The sequence below is a fragment of the Dama dama genome, chromosome 28 (assembly GCF_033118175.1).
Source record: "Dama dama isolate Ldn47 chromosome 28, ASM3311817v1, whole genome shotgun sequence".
Classification (NCBI taxonomy): domain Eukaryota; kingdom Metazoa; phylum Chordata; class Mammalia; order Artiodactyla; family Cervidae; genus Dama; species Dama dama.
In genome coordinates, this window is record NC_083708.1 from 28,184,313 (window position 1) to 28,202,455 (window position 18,143).

Here is an 18,143-nt window from a genome sequence, read left to right on the forward strand (position 1 = left end):
TGAAGCCTCAAAACAGTAGTGCACTTGGGATATTAGTCAGCACTTGCTGATTTATTCATTCTATCCTGAAAAAAATTTTCAGATCCAGTGCTAGGCATGCTATTTGAGTCCCCTTTCTGTTTGTATGTAAAAGAAAGTTTTAGTATGTCCCACAATCAAGTGTATCAATCTCCAATTATGGTTTTTGCCTTTGATGTCATATTAGACCAGACTATATTTGCCAATTTTTCAGTTATATCTCATTATGTTTCTTTTTCAGTTAATCTAATATTTATTTGTATTTCATATAAATAAAAGATTCAAGGTTACAATTTTTCCTAACAATAATTCACCATTGGGATTATATTCTTGTAATAATCAATACTTTCTCTACCAACATGAAATGTAGTCTTCATTGTATGTACCCTTGTATGCTTAAATCTGTTTGGAGAATTTTCAAGATGATTTAGCTTCTCCTAAATCTTTATTTTAGGAAAAAGTAACATACTGAAACACTGTCTTAGTATCAGTAATTTTATGTTTTAATACTTGGAATTAGAAGTTCTTTTTCATTATTATTCTGTTTCAAAAATTTGCTTTTCCCAGTCTATTCATTCTTCCAAATGAATTTTAATAATCATTTTGCCAACTTTGCCCTAAAACTCTTTTTATGATCCTATATGGAATAGCATTAATTTTATAAATTAATTTGGGGAAGCTAACATCATTACAATATTTATTATTCTTATCCAGGAATCAATCTCCATTACTGCTAATCTTATTTTGCATTTCTAAATCAAATGCTATTTTCTTCATTTAAGTCTTATACATTTCTATTACAGCTTACTCATAGATATATGATATTTCATTATTATTATAATGGCATTTTTCATCATATTTTCTATTTGTAGCTATTATAGAAAAGTCAATTGACTCGTACATATTTATCCTCTGTATGGCCACTTAACTGAAGTTTCTTATTCTAACAGCTTTTCAATTAATTTTCTTGGGATTTTTAGTAAAAAAAAAAAAGTATATATACACTCTTTTAAGGAAAAAAGATGTCATCTCTTTGCTAATAACCATGAACTTTGAGAGGCAGTATATCATATGATTTAAAATTAAAGACTCGTGAGTTAAGCCCCTTGAGTGCTTATTTAGCAACATAACTTATTGTTGTGTTGCTGTGTGATCTTGGCCAAGTTACTTAGAATCTCTGGGTCTCAGCTTCCTAATTTGTAAAATGAGAATTACAGTGGTCAATATTCCCTAGTTATGAAAATTAAATGAGTTAATACTTGTAAATCATTTAGAACAGCTTCTAGCATATATAATAAGAATCTTCTAAATGTTAGCTATTTAAAAAAATCATTGCATTGACTAAAATCGATAGAACGATGCTAATCAAATATAAGTGATGAAACAGGACATGTTGTAAGCATCTAATGTTTTTGTGTTTCTTGCTTTTCACAATTTAAAAACAGCTCTCTATTCCTATGTTACTATATTTTATAAATTTGTATTCTTAAAAGAAATATAGTTGCATTTTATCAAATGTCATTTGGAATCAGGAAGTGAAAAAATCCATAGTTTTATACTTTAGTCTATGACTATGAAATTATAATAAATTTCTCAATATTTAATCACTTGCACATTTCTAGAAGAAACTTCATTTTGCTGTATTATTCTATTTTGTTGATATCTACACTACTATATTTAGTATTTCAGTGAATTTTTGTTATATTCTTTTTGTATCACTTTTATTATTTTTAAATTTTTTTGTTTTTTAGTTAAATGCTCCTCACTAAATGAATCAGAAAAATGTTTCATCTCTTTTTTAGAGTTCATAGAATAAGGGATAATGTGTTCCTTAAAAATGTATGTTTTCAATCATCAACTATAGATACCTGATGAAAACAAGATACTTTTTAGCTCATGCCAAATCTCCCTATCCAAGGTGGTCAAGGACACAGGCGTAAGCATCAGACAAAATCAGGCTCAAATCCTAACTTCACCACCCACTAGCCAAATGTGTGCACTTGGCAAAGTGCACTTTTTCACAAGGAATGACTATGCTTCCTTACTTTCTCCACAGTCATTGTGAGGATTACAAGAGATTATGTTTAAAAGCCTCTACCCACTCCACCCACAATGAAGACTCAATTATTTTACGTTAGTTTCAATTTTTCTCAAATACAAAATTAATGTTTATAAATGTACTTGCTGTTTTATCTTAGTATGGAGATTCCAGTCATTTATGTAGAAATATAAATGCTTTCTGATAAAAATTTTTGTCATATTAGTTCGACCTTTTATTAAAGGTAGATTTCAATTTCCACTGACACAAACTTAAAAAGTTGACATAAAAGTACTAAAAATGCTCAGATGACACAAGAAAATGAACCCACTGCCACTGTTTAAATGAAATCACAGCGGGTTAATAGGAAATCTGTATTGCTTTTTAGAAACCCAGGCAATGAGCCCAAAGCAAATGTAATGTCTTCCATTTTCCTGTTCCCTTGGAGCTCTGTTCTCACCAAGAGTGGGAGGAGGCTTCCTGCAGTCTGAGACTTACTCCATGGTCTCTGGTCTGCCATTTAACTGTAGCAGGGGAGCAAATTTCTAACTCCCAGTGGGAAAACACAGCACTGAGATGAGAGAGGCCATCAGCAGCACACAGAAAACTGTTTCTCAAAAAGTATTTGAGATTTATGTCTACCAGTTAGTGTCATCAAAACTATTTCCTTCTATGTACTGATTATGAAGCTATCGCTATGGTCTCTATGGAGATCAGTATTAGAAGAGTGGTAAATTTACAGGCTTCCCAGGTGGCACAGTGGTAAAGAATCTGCCTGCTAACGCAGGAGACGCAAGAGATGGGGGTTTGATCTCTGGGTCCAGACCCTCTGGAGTGGAAAATGGCAACCCACTTCAGTATTCTTGCCTGGAAAATTCCGTGCAAAGAGGAGCCTGGAGGGTTACAGTCGATGGGGTTGCAAAGAGTTGGATATGACTGAGCACACACACAAGTTTATAGGTAATATTATACATTTTTCTTCTGTTCTAAGAATATAAATTTAAAACTTTATCTTGGTGGGCTAGCTGCCTCTGTTAGGTACAATTTAAATAAACACAGCTAAGAATGTAAATATCACACCAAGCTTAGTCTGTGTACTAATCACTGGTCCCTGGCAGACACTGGATGGAAATGTGTAGCTCAAGTTCTCCGCATGCATGCTATTAATTTGACATTAACAATAGATTCTATCAAGCTTCCATTTAACCATATTGATTTGTTTTCTAAAATAAAGACTTCCCACTTTACTTTTCCTTTGCTTTCCTCTGGCTCTATAGCAACAAAGACATTTTCAGGGACACCCTCAATAGCAGGATTGATGGATCAAAAGTATACCCACCTCTATCTCTTCTGCCCCCTGTGTGGCCTCAATAACTTGATGGTTTCCAACTACCCCCAGATTTCTCTTGATTGAGTGCCTTTTCAGTATACCATGACCCTTGAAGGAAACAAAGGGGGAAAAAAGATGTATTAAGATAAACATCCTTTGTTCCTTGTCTGTTTTGGAAAAGAACAAATGGTTCCTTGGGCAAAAACATCTAATTTAATGACAAAATGACACACAATTTTAAAAATAACATTCATTGCTATCTTTTCATTCCTCATCCTGACTTCTTTTATTCGTTTCTGACTTACAATAAGAGCAGGATAAATTTCCTTGAGTAAGCAGCTCAGCACTCTCTTATTATTTTGTTCCCTATTTAAGAAAAAAATTTTTTTTGCCATTATTATTTTGTCACCTATTCAAACCCACCAATTGTACTTGGATCAACTTTTCTTGTGTTTTGCCCCAAGACCGTGTAATGTGAACAGTCGGAGACATAGCTACTAAATAGTAAAATCAACAATAGAGCAAAATACATTGCTTTCTTCAGCTTTTCAACTTTCCACTGAAAATAGTTTCAGTAGCTGAGTGACAGCCTTCCTCAGATGTGTGACTTTAAAAGCCATACATCCCTGCAGTTCATCTTCGAATTTCAAGGACAAGGAGCAAAGACATTGTTTTTCTCAATTATATAACACAGTGATTGGAATTCTGGGAGAGAAAATCCACCCAATAAAACCTGGCCCATACACAATGCCTCAACATCGAAGGGTAACTTGAAATTTTGCTATGAACAGGTATCTGATACACTTGCATGGTTTCCTTGTTCCTATCCTTTTAGGTATTTCTATATCGAAAGCCCCCATTTTAAAACTAATAACATGGAAAACAACTGAGTTACTTTCATTTCCATAGCCACTTCTGATAGAGATGGCTACTACCAATGGCTGGGTAAACCAGGCTCCCTTTCACTCAGGCAGTCTACATATCTGAACAGACACATGGCAAGTGATTAGTTGTCCTAGATGAGAGAGCCATGTTTCATCTTGTGGAGATCATCTGTTCCTCCTATAAAGCATGGAGCCAGAAACATCAATATTCCTATGCTTGTATGTGCTAACTTTACTAGGGTCATTCACAGTAGGAGAGTCCAGTACTGTTTGCTGTTTTCTTCTTTCCTTTCTAATAAGCCACCAAATTCTATCTATACCAGGTTCATGCTGCTGCTGCTGCTAACTCACATCAGTCATGTCCAACTCTGTACGACCCCATAGACAGTAGCCCACCAAGCTCCTCTGTCCCTGGGATTCTCCAGGCAAGAACACTGGAGTGGGTTGCCATTGCCTTCTCCAATGCATGAAAGTGAAAAGTGAAAGTTAAGTTGCTCAGTCATGTCCGACTCTTCGCGACCCCATGGACTGTAGCCTACCAGGCTCCTCCGTCCATGGTATTCTCCAGGCAAGAGTACTGGAGTGGGTTGCCATTGCCTTCTCCGATACCAGGTTCATAACTGTCCTCAAATTCATTCTTCAGTTCCATTCCCACAGACACCATCTAATTCCACTCTCCTCATCCACACCTGCCTCCACCCCAACAATTCTTACAGACATTATATCTCTCACCAGTCTTCCCAGTTTAAGAAATGCTCCTTCTAGTCCATATTTTACAGACCACTCATATTGGGACAGTAACTGAATTTGTAATTTGTGTAAAACCTAGGAATTCTACGTGGTAGTAATATTTTACCATGATGCTCAAATAAAGTCTTTTTCTCCAAACGCCAAGAGCATCATGCTAACCATCTTTCAAGCTCATTTGCAAATAATTTCATTACTTTTCTCTTTCCTTTGCTTCCCACATTTCCTTACAGCTTACAAGTATGTCAGTAAAAGAAAATCCTCAGGGCTTGTAACATCGAGGCAGAAATACTCAAGTCAGTTCTAGCTCCAGCTCACCCCTGTAGCAGATGCTGACTTTGAAGACTTATCTTTTTTCACAGGTAAATGGCAGAGCCTTGTTTATCGAATGGGGATGAAAATATTTACCCTGCTTATCTCTCCAGGCTGTTCTGGGAATCAAGAAAGATCACAGATGATAAAACACAAATACACAATGTTATTTTATTACCCTCCCTGAAGTCCTGCGTAAGTAAAAAATGTGCTTCTTGTGTTTAACACCGGATTTGGTTTGGGATCCTAAAAAGGTAGCTGTGATCACACTCCCAAGTCTTACAGCTTCCTTTTGGGACTATGATGTTCTGAAGAGTTTTGTTTTGGCTTCCAAAGGAAAAACAAAACACCAAAGGAATCATACTCTAATATATTTGCCTTCCAAAGACATACTGAAACTGAAAAGAGAAAGAAAAGGAACTCAAAACTATGGGAAATCTTAATTGGCTGAAACTGCCATTTAATAAACCCAACTGCCATTTGTGCCACAAATGTTAATACAATCTCTAAAATCCAGCTAAACCCTCCAGATATTACTGGACACTTTGCAACAGGAAATACCAACCCATTCCCCATTATTGCATTGTAGGCTTTTACTTGGAGAATGGAGAATGTGTACAATAGGATGTTTGTTCCGCTTCTAAAGAGGAAATACAAAATATCAACCCAAATATCACTTCATGTATAAGCAGTACTGTGGCCTCCATTTAGGGAGGTTTTACTTTAGACTTGAAAAAAAAAAAAGGAATATACTTGAACTCATGCATCTAAACAAACCAACGAGAGTGTAGATATTAAGTGCAGAAAGAAAAGAACAGAATGATAGGAATAAAACCCACAGCTGTGTTTTCTTAAAAACCAATGAGATGAATGTTAATCAGAGTTCACAAAGTTTACATTTTTCTTTAAATTGCACAGGTATAATCAAGTAAAGAAACACAACCTTCAATGATTACTTTATTATATAATTATTTTATTTGAAGACTATTGTCCCATATTAAGAAGGTAAGTTTGTTCACTCATTCACCCAGATATTCAAAAACCAATATTTACCGATTAGACTTTCTAAGTGCATGCACGTTAAGTCACTTCAGTAAAGTCCAACTTTTTGCAACCCTATGGACTGTAGCCCACCAGGCTCCTCTGTCCATGGGATTGGAGTGGGTAGCCATTTCCTTCTCCAGGGGATTCTTTCTGAACCAGGGATCGAACCCATGTCTCTGGGGTGTCTGGCATGGGCAGGCGGGTTCTTTACCACTAGAGCTACCTGGAAAGCCCAGACTTTGTACAAGTTGTGATAAAATGTGCTTGTTTCAGTGTCTTGGCCACATAGAGCTAGCAACAAATACCCAAAAAAATGCACAAATGGAAGACCCAGAGGGATAGGATGGAGAGGGAGGCGGGAGGGGGGATCGGGATGGGGAACATATGTAAATCCATGGCTGATTCATGTCAATGTATGGCAAAAACCACTACAATATTGTAAAGTAATTCGCCTCCAACAAATAAAAATAAATGGAAAAAAAAAAAAAAACAACTTCCTTCTGCCCAGAATGCAGGTCATACCTCTGTGCTCTCACGAGTAGGCTCTGAGCTTTCTTAAAAGCCAACTCAAAGGTTTCTGCTTTGGTAAAGCTCTTTGGAACTGCTCGAGTTTCTTATGAGTCATAACCCCTGCCCCTAAATCACTTTGTTCATAACTCTCTGATGCACTTATCAAGGTCGACTTCTCATGACAGCTCTGTGCATGTCTGTCTCTCTTAGCAGCCTGTGAACATCTTGAATGGCAATGTTTTATTCATCCATCTACAGCACTTGGTATTTTGTCTCTAGCATTTTCAGATATTCCATATCATGGTCCTTTCACCTTTTGTAAGAGCTGAAATACACTTATATTTGCTAAGTCACTTCAGTAGTGTTTGGCTTTTTACAACCCTATGGACTGTAGCCCATCAGGCTCCTCTGTCCATGAGATTCTCCAGGCAAGAAAACTGCAGTGCATTGCCATGCCCTTCTCCAGGGGATGTTTCCGGCCCAGGGACCAAAACCGCACCTCTTATGTCTCTTACATTGGCAGGCAGGTTCTTAACCACTAACACCACCTGGTAAGCCCATTTACAAAAGTGATCACAACTAAATTAGCACTACAGTATTTTCAAATTTCTTTACTTATTCCTAAGTTACCCTCTTTTAACCCTTAGACTAGTATCTTCTATTTTTCTCTACCGTATAGGCTTGATTTCTACAACTGCAATAGTTTTTAAACTACCCTGCTAACCAGATCCTTGGCAACTGCTACATTTTCAAAAGTTTTAATAGCTATTGTATGTACATAAAATCGCTAATAACCTGTTTTATCCACTGTCATTCATCAAATACTGTTATCTACCATGTGGTAAATCTTTCCTCGTAGCTCAGTCAACAAAGAATCTGCCTGCAATGCAGGAGACCTGGGTTCAATCCCTGGGTCGGGAGGATCTGCTGGAGAAGGAAATGGCAACCCACTCCAGTATTCTTGCCTGGAGAATCCCATGGACAGAGAAGCCTGCCGGGCTATAGTCCATGGGGTTGCAAGAGTTGGACATTACTTAGCAACTAAACCACCACTCCTATGTGGCAGGTGCCACAGAGAAAACAAAGGCCCTGTTTCAGGGGACACAGGGTTACAGTTAGAGCAATTGATAAGAAATATACACAAATGACCAAAATCAAAAATTTACCTGTGTCACATCTCTAATCTATCTAAAATTTTTAGTTCAAAAATTTTTTAATGAAGCCTCAGTAGCTAAAGAATGAACTAAGAGGAACTGATGAAAATGACTAAGAATCAGAAATACATTCATGTTTCAGATTCAATTAGTAGTTACACATCCTGTTTCCTAAGGTTCAAATAAACATCATAACCATAGGCAAAGTAAAATCAGGTCTTCTAATTAAAAATATAATGCCTATATTGTAACATTGTTTTTACATAACAATTTGGCAACGTTGAACAAGAATCTTTAAAATGCTGAGCAACTTTGACCCCACAAACCCACTATGAAACTGCCTTGACCCTTCAGGTCCCTAGGATAACCTCATTTTGTTTGTGTTGCTGCTAGGAGAGGAGAAAAGAAGATTTCAACATTTAATAAATACATGTTCTGCGTCATGAGTCTTGCTAGACACTTTGCATTTATTCCACTTTATCATCACAATTAACCTTTTTTTTCCAAAAAATAAAAAGACTTTTTTCAAAGCTTAGAGATATCTGGTGATACCTCTCTAACGTCACACAGATAATAAGTCACAGAGACATATTCAGCCCTGTCTGACTAGAAAGCCTGTAATTGATCTGCTATGCATCATTGCTGAAAATATTCCTGGACTGTTGACCTAGCTTTTACATACAACTTTCCCCCTGCATTATTTTTCTCATGACTAAAAGGCAGTTCCTTAATGCTTCTTATCGCAAATGTCTAAGAAATATGACTTTTTTGGAGAACGGACCCCAAAACAGTCACTTATTCATTTCCTCTATTTTTTAACCATTTCCTCTTCCTTTACATCTCACATACCAACTAAAATATATCTCAAATTTCATCCTGAAGAGAAACAACCTCAGTGCAAAATGCCTACTAAATTTATTTTGTATATCCACTGAATTTAGATGGATATAAAAAATTTTGATTTAAAAGGCTTCTGACTATGGACTATATAGGCCCAAACAATAAATTAAACAAATTTAATTATGTAAAAGATTCCATAGTTTTCAGTATTTTGCATTCTCTCATTATATCTTTATAACCTAAAAACAGTTTGTTGTGAATATCGCTTCATGCTGCCCTCATGAAATAATACAGAGCTCAAAATATAGCATTATTATTGAGAAGCGTTACGATTCTGAAGACAGACTTTCTGATTATAAATCTTTTGTGTGCACATTTGTCCTGGTTATTTGGCCTTTCTGGGCAGGCCTAGACGTCTCCGCGTGTAAAATATCCTTAATAATACTACCTCTCACTTACAGTTGTTGGGAAAGTTCAATGACATGCTTAATTTATACATAGGGGCTTTCCAGGTGGTGCTAGTGGCAAAGAACCCACTTGACAATGCAGGAAATGTAAGGGACACGGGTTCAATCCCTGGGTCCGGAAGATCCCCTGGAGAAGATTACCAAGACTACCCACTCCATTATTCTTGCCTGGAGAATCCCATAGACAGAGGAGCCTGGCGGGCTACAGTCCATGGGGTCGCAAAGTTGGACATGACCGAAGCGACTTAGCACTCATAGCACATCATCTATATGGAACAGTACCGGGCATATACTGGGCTTAATATGCTTTAGATTCATTAATACTCTTATATAACAAAGATAAATAGAATGCTTCTGTGAATGATACACATGATAAAAAGTAAAAAGTTCACTTTTACATGTGAAGTAGAGATGCCTTTAAAGTAAGACGCCTTTAAAAAGAAGGTATCTTAGAAAAGATTTTAAACTTTCTATCACTATTTATATACTATTTCAGTTGTACTCTAATTGAATGGCTTAGACACATTAGTGTGTGGACATGTGTGAGAAACAAAAATCTGTGCACTTCTTGAGAGGAATTTTTAAGTTTTTAAGTACTTTTTTCAGAAAGAATATAGGTCCCTTAAAGACTGCAGACCCCAATGCCAACAAACAAATCTCTGGACCCAAAGGTCTGCTTTCTAAAACCTTTACAGGCAAACAGTTACAGCACAAGGCCAGAAATATGGAATGAAAAAACAGGAAGAGAGAGGGAGATGAGAAAGGTTTGCAGCACTTCTCTCTAGCTGGTCAGTGTTAATTATTTCTCAGTGATGGATGCTCATTCCTCTACTTCACACTTTAGCCTTCTATGTAACTGAGTAGTATTCCAAAACACTGAAAGAGCTCAATATTTGGCCTTTAATATATGTTTCTGGATCTTCAGGAAAAGGTTTACTCAATACAGGCAATTTTAAGTCCTAAAATCAGAGCTTACCCTTCTTACAAGAATTAGTTCCAGCTATCAACTCTCCTGGAGAGTCATTTATGGACGGTGTTAAATACTAAAAAATAAAGTCATAAGTGGTCCTGGTGAAGTATCTTCTGACTTTTCTATACAAAGAGAAAATTCAAAGCAGTATCACAAGTAACAGTGGCAAGTCCTTGCATTGATATTGAATCAAATACTTCGCCATGCAGGCCCACTTGACCACACAGGAGTTAGCTTGCTGGTTTTTCTCAAATGTAAATATTTGCTTTGGCTAAATAACGTTAATACAGCAAGTTACATATTCCATGAGGCATAAAAAAAAAAAAAATACTTGTCATTGACCCAGAAAATGGACATTGCAACGAAGTCTGAAGGAGAAAGAAACTGGAATGAATGTATCTGAAAAGAGAGCTCTGGCTGTTACAGCTACCTGCCTTGCTCCAAGTTCATGTTTAATTAAACTTACATCAATAATTCCACAAACTGTTTGCATGTTCATCCAACATGAGGTATCATCTTTGATTCTAAGGTCAAATACTTACTGCTAACAAGCCTTGCGCCTCTGAGGGAGGCTTGGCCCCCTGCCAGACTGTATTGCTTCTCCCATGGGGACGGGCGGCCACACTATACTACTCCGTGGGGGATGAGACAACAGCAGCAGCCCCCTGGTTGCTCAGCAACAAGCCCTTATGACGGCTCCTCTTGGACTGCTAGGCAACAGGGCTGAGTCTGACCCAGCTACTCCCAGCAGCATGCTGCCTCTCCAGAGGGCTGGGTTAGCAGGAGGCTAGGGGCCCTAAGTGACCAGTTACATAATCTAAACGCATTTCTCAGGATGCTCCCCAACTAAATAAAAATCAGAGCAGAGTTAGCTCCTACCCTGAAGGGTACCCTTGAACATATCCTTAATTTAAACTATATCCTTGAATCTTTAGAGAAGCTGACAGAAAACTAATGCATTAGAGCCAAAATCTGTGGCCAAAAAAAAGTCTGTGAAAAAAAAGAAAAAAACCACACACACACAAAAAGGAGGCCGTTCCTCTTAAAACCACATTTAAATATATGACTTTCAAGCCTTTTACAAATTTTAAAAGATTTTACTATCTGCATGTTTTCTGTTAACAGACCCCCCAAAATGGAGAAAACATATACTTTTACATAATTTATTCCTTAAGTAACTTAACACATAGATCTAAGGAAAGCAAATTTCTAGGAAAGATCTTCATTCGAATCTACATTTTAACCCACATTTATGTCTTCTTAGTTCCAAGCTTTTAACAAATCTAAACTAGACGTTTTCCCATCTGTATCTGACCTACCTCTTAAGACAAAGGCAATGACTCAGTCAACCAACCGAAAATCCTGCCCACGCATGGAAACATGAGTCTAGCCTTGCTCCAATCTCCTCTACCGTCACTTAGCTCTCTGTTGCGGAAAAACAGGTGTGTGCTCCAAGAGACATGGACTCACAGCCAGTCTTTGCTGTTGTTCAGTCGCTAAGTCACGTGCGACCGACTCTTTGTGATCCCATGAACTGCAGCACGTTAGGCTTCCCTGTCCTTCACTATCTCCCGGAGTTTGCTCAAATTCATGTCCACTGAGTCCGTGATGCCATCTAACCATCTCATCCTCTGTCGTCCCCTTCTCCTTTTGCCTTCAACCTTTCCCAGCATCAGGGTCTTTTCCAATGAGTTGGCTCTTCACATCAGGTGGCCAAAGTATTGGAGTTCAGCTTCAACATAAGTCTTTCCAATAAATATTCAAGGTTGATTTCCTTTAGGACTTATTAGTTTGATCTTCTTGCAGTCCAAGGGACTCTTAAGAGTCTTCTCCAGCACCACAATTTGAAAGCATCAATTCTTTGGTGTTCAGCCTTCTTTATGATCCAGCTCTCACATCTGTACATGACTACTGGAAAAACCATAGCTCTGACTAGCAGACCTTTGTTGGCAAAATGCTGTCTCTGCTTTTTATATGCTGTCTAGCATGCCAGTAGTAAAGATCTCACCTGCCAATGCAGGAGATGGAAGAGACACAGGTTCAATCCCTGGGTCGGGAAGATCCCCTGGAGAAGGGCATGGCAAACCACTTCAGTATCATTGCATGGAGAATCCAGTGGACAGAGGAGGCTGGGAGGCTACGAGTCCATAGCGTCGCAAAGAGTCAGACACTACTGAAGTGACTTAGCATGCACGCAACTTTGTCACAGCTTTCCTTTCAAGGAACAAGTGTCTTTTAATTTCATGGCTGCAGTTACCATCCGCAGTGATTTTGGATCCCAAGAAAAGAAAATCTGTCACTGCTTCCACTTTTTCTCCTTCTATTTGCCATGAAGTGATGGGTCCAGATGCCATGATCTTAGTTTTTTTAATGTTGAACTTCAGCCAGCTTTTTCACTCTCCTGTTTCACTTTCATCAAGAGGTTCTTTAGCTCCTCTTCACTTTATGCCACTGAAGTGGTATCATCTGCATATCAGAGGTTGTTGATATTTCTCCTAGTAATCTTGATTCCAGCTTGTGATTCAACCAGCCCAGCATTTCACAAGATGTACTCTGCATATAAGTTAAATAAGCAGTGTGACAGTATACAGCCTTGACATTCTCCTTTCCTAATTTGGAACCATTCATTGTTCCATGTCCAGTTCTAGCTGTTGCTTCTTGACCTGTACACAGGTTTCTCAGGAGGCACGTAAAGTGGTCCGGTATTCCCATCTCTTTAAGAATTTTCCAGTTTGTTGTGATCCACAGAGCCAAAGCGTTTAAAATTAAGTTAATGAAGCAGAAATAGGTGTTTTCTGGAATTCCCTTGCTTTCTCTATGATCCAACAAATGTTGGCAATTTGATGTCTAGTTCCTCTGCCTTTTCTAAACCCAGCTTGTACATCTGAAAGTTCTCATTTCATATACTGCTAAACCCTAGCTTGAAGGATTTTATTATAACCTTGCTAGCATGTGAAATGAGTGCAACTGTATGGTAGTTTGAACATTCTTTGGCATTGACCTTCTTTGGGACTGGAATGAAAACTGACCTTTTCCAGTCCTGTGGCCACTGCTGAGTTTTCCAAATTTGCTGGCATATTGAGTGCAGCACTTTAAGAGCATCACCTTTTAGGATTTTAAATAGCTCAGCTGGAATTCTATCACCTCCACTAGCTTTGTTTGTAGTGATGCTTCCTAAGGCCCACTTGACCTCACACTCCAGGATGTCTGGTTTTAGGTGAAAGACCACACTATTGTGGTTATCTGGGTCATTAAGACCATTTTTGTATAGTTCTTCTGTGTATTCTTGGCACCTCTTCTTAATCTCTTCTGCTTCTGTTAAGTCATTACCATTTCTGTCCTTTATCATGCCCATCCTAGCATGAAATGTTCCCTTGATAGCTCCAACTCTCTTGAAGAGATCTCTAGTCTTTCCCATTCTCTTGTTTTCCTCTATTTCTTTACATTGTTCACTTAAGAAGGCTTTCTATATCTCCTTGCTATTCTCTGGAACTCTGCATTCAGCTGGTTATGTCTTTCCCTTTCTTCCTCGACTTTTACTTCTCTTCTTTTCTCAGCTATTTGTAAAGCCTCCTCAGACACTCACTTTGCCTTGCTGCATTTCTTTTTCTTTGGGAAAATACGATTATACTGCTCCACTTATTCAAAACCTTCAGTCAAGTCCAGGCAATTTATCGTGAAACACAATGCACTTGTGAATATACTTCCTTTTGAACTTCCAGCCATATCTGCAACTGTCCAGTATATTGATTTAATTATAGTTCCCTAAATACATCACACATTTAAAGCCTCCTTCTTCCTAGGACACATTCCTCTTTGCCTGACAAACTAGTGTTTATCTTCCAAGATCTCAAAATACCATCACCTCCTCTGAGAAACTGTCCCTGGCTTTAGAATTTCTTAGTTGTCTCTGAGCATCTTCTCCTTGATTCACACTGCTGCAATGGCATTAGGCACACTGTTTCACAGTAATTTACTTACTTAACATCAATCCCGAGTTCTTCAGTAGTGAGGACCTTGTTCTGTTCAACTTGGTCTCCTTGGTGCCTGGGATATACTTTAGCATCAAGGAGCTGTTTATGCTATAGCTTTATTAATAATTAGATGATAAAACTCCTAGGTAAAAGTATAAAATACACGTGGATTGGGCATTTTTAACCTCTTAGTTAACCAGGGATGAGTAATAAAAAAAAATCTGCCACAAAACAAAACAAAAACTTAGTCTCCTGACTTCAGAGTTGGTCCTCTAAATTATGATGAGTCATTAAGGGCAAATAAGCAGATACTTCTGAAATGATCCAATCCAACCAGTAACACAGCTAAAATAATCAGATATCCTGTGCCCCTGTTATTAAAATCATAACAACATGAAATTTAAGAGAGATATGTGGTCAGGTAACCAAAATCACTAAAAGGTGGTCTAGAGCTGGTCTCAGGGAGATAATTTCCCATTCAGATCAGCAACTCTTAAAGCAGTTTCTGCAGAAATCTTGGTGCAGGTAAAGTAGGAAAGAGAGTAGAGTAGTATCAGCCGCTCAGTCCTATCCAACTCTTTGCGACCCCATGGACTGTAGACCACCAGTTTCCTCTGTTCATGGGGATTCTCCAGGCAAGAATACTGGAGTAGACTGCCACTTCCTTCTCCAAAAGAGAGTAGAAAAGAAGCAAAATTAAAGCTAAGTAAAAAGGCAAGAAAAAGCTATCCTAATTTTAAAACCTCCTAAATAATACTTCACAAAACAGCATTTAGTCAACATCTGTCTCCTGCAAAGCACTAATTTAAAAGAAAAAAAAAGGAACATGAGCAAACAACAAAATTGAGCCCACAAATGCAGCAGCCAAATGCAATATTATGAAGCCACTAAACCTCTTACCTCACCACTCCAGAAGATAAAGATATAATTCTCCATTTTCAAATATAACAATTCTTTTCCTACGTTTTAAAGTTCACACATATGTTTATACAAGATACTACTAAATTTTGGATATTAGCAGTAATGTGATTGCCTAAATGAACTCATGCAACACAAATTCTAATTAATGGAAATCCGAATTTTTAGTTTATCTGTGTTAAGCTGAGAAGGAATTCTTAGTCTGTTACAAGCTTGTGGGTTCTAAAGACCTCTAAGTCTGTGTACCCTCAAAACTACAGAAACTGCACTCCTGGAAATGCCAGAAGGTACTCATAACCATATGATAAATTCTGTTAATCAAAGTATTACTTGACAGTATATATTTAAATCACATTCAGATACTACAACAAAATAGATACATTATAAAGTAGAGTGCATGATGTATATTTAAGATGAATATGAAATGTCAAACTCTGTACTTTTCTACAGAGCACTTTGAGTTATGCCTAAAGATTTTGGGCAATTCTTTGGTGGAAAAGAGTAAGAAACCTTACTCTTGGGGATTCCCTCCTAGATGCTTAGGAAAAGATTACTTTCATGTAAAAATATATATTATCGCCTTGGCTCTAGCCTACCACGACCACTGAACTCAAAAAGTGCTGCCCTACTTAGACATACCATTACTTTGTTTATTGCAACTTAACCTTTATAACAATTTTTTTTTAAGAAAAACTATTTCTGTCTCCAATAGTCCTGAATCTATCTGTGGGGTAGCTCAAAGAACCAATCTAAACTCCTATATATGTAAGACAGTCCTTCAACAAACATAATGGTCACAAGAAATAGAGATGTACTGGATGCCAGGAAATGTGCTGGGTATTTGACAATCATTAATCAAAAAATAAAACTACAGGAAAATAGTACCATTTCTATGTTACAAAAATGAAGTAGAAGAAAAGGAGGAGAGGTGTGGAGGGGAAAGTGAGGAGGATGAGAAAAGAAACAGGCTACAAAGAGGCTAGCGACACTCCCAGAATAAAATGGCTAGTTAGGAGCTGAGCTGAGATCTAACTCCAAAGCTTGTGCTTGTTTTTCTTTCTTGACACATCATGTTATACTATATGTTCACGCCCACCTTCCCAGGCATTCATTTCTCCTAAAGAAATATCTCCATTTTATGACTATTCTTTCTATCACTTCTCCAATAACAGATCATCCTGATCAATGTATGTGCATGTATATTTATTTGTAAGAGTAATCTCCCCAGAAAAATTTGACCATGGTAGAAGAGAGTTAGATCATCACTTCCTTGCTCTGCTAATGCTGCTATTAATACAACTTAAAAACATGCTACCTTTGTTGGACAATCACTTGACATTATATCAAACTGGCCATAAGCACAAATTATTTCATATTGTTTTAACAGATTCTGCTATTAAGCATTTCTTCTCTATCTCCCCTATCTTTTTTATAGGAACTTAACCTTTATAACATCTTTTTTTTTTTTTAAATTTTGAAGCAAAAATATTTCTCTCTCCAATAGCCCTAAATCTACCTGGAGGTAGCTCACAGGATCAGTCTAAACTCCTATATATACAAGGCAGTCCTTCAAACAAACATAATGGTCACAAGTAATAGAGACATACTGGATGCCAGGAAATGTGCTAGGTATTTAACAATCATTCTTTTTAAAAATGTATACAACTCTTATATTTACCTAGATACAAACAACCCATCAAACTAATTTTTTACTCATGAAGAACAGCACTGATTATATGACTCTCTAGTAAGTAAGTAAGTGTTAGTCACTCAGTCATGCCCGACTCTTGGTGACCCCATGGGCTGCAGCCCACCAGGCTCCTCTGTCCATGGGATTTTCTAGGCAAGGATACTGGAGTGGGTTGCCATTTCCTTCTCCAGGGGATCTTCCTAACCCAGGGATAGAACCTGGGTCTACTGCACTGCAGGCAGATTCTTTACCGACTGAGCTACAAGGGAAGCCAGAATTAATTAAATAGTTAAAGTTCAAAGTTTTCATCCCAGCATTTTTAAGATTCTTCACTATATTCCCAATGTACCTCCCCACCCTCATCTTCCAGCCCTCCAAAGTCTACATAGCTCTGTCTTGTTCTTTTCCATATTTGTGCCTTTGTTCATGCTGGTCTCTCAATCAGGAAAGTTTTGCCCAATCATTGCAATTCTATCACTCCTTCAAGGACCATCCCAATTACTCCATTGTCTATAAAGTCTTCCTGAGTAATTTCAAAGTTTATCTTTTTCTTCCTGGAAACACCACAGCACTTTTTGGTTCTTTCATAGCACCTATTACAATCTGCTTCACAGGAAAGGTCTATACATTATTTTCTCTTACTTCACCCCACCAAACAGATAGAAACCTAAGCTTCTTAAAAAAGGACAGAGTCTCATTCTGTTTTGCAATATATCATTAAACATAGTAGCTGGATTCAGGAGAGTGCTTTTAAATAGATATTCATTTATTTGAGTTTAGTTAACTACTCATCTCAGAGATGCATGTACTGAGTTCCAAAATTCATTAAATAAAGAAAATCTATAACCATCCACAGAAAAGAACCTGAATATTATTGGGGATATATAGCACTAAAATAAGGAACCATAGACTCTATGGAATAATACAGATACTTTTTTCACTGTATTGATCTCATTACGGAGAGCTGAAATCATATCATTCATATTGGTGTAATCATGTTGATAAAAACTGAAATCTCAAGAGCCTTCTTCAGGGTCATATGACTAATTAAAAGCTGAGTTGGCCTTCCAACAAAGCTTTTTAATTTCTAGCTGAGTTATTTTTCTCTACTATTATCATCCAAATCATGTATCAATACATTTTCATAAATGCCTGCTACAAAAAATTTATGTAAGGGAGAAAGATTTTCTTCTTTCTTATAGCATATGATTTATCTTCAAATTATTATTTGTATGGGAAGAGTTTAA

General features: G+C 37.4%; 1 protein-coding gene across 5 annotated transcripts in view; it reads right to left on the reverse strand.

Moving 5' to 3' along the window:
* PKIB (cAMP-dependent protein kinase inhibitor beta) overlaps nt 1–18,143 on the reverse strand; it is a 110,125-nt gene that overhangs the window by 80,120 nt on the left and 11,862 nt on the right. For 3 of the 5 annotated variants that reach the window (XM_061131607.1, XM_061131606.1, XM_061131608.1), the window contains exon 2: nt 3,396–3,494. The exons of the other annotated variants lie outside the window; for them this stretch is intronic. The gene's annotated coding sequence lies outside the window, so the exon portion shown is untranslated. The remainder of the gene's footprint in view (nt 1–3,395; nt 3,495–18,143) is intronic. 5 annotated transcript variants of the gene reach the window in all.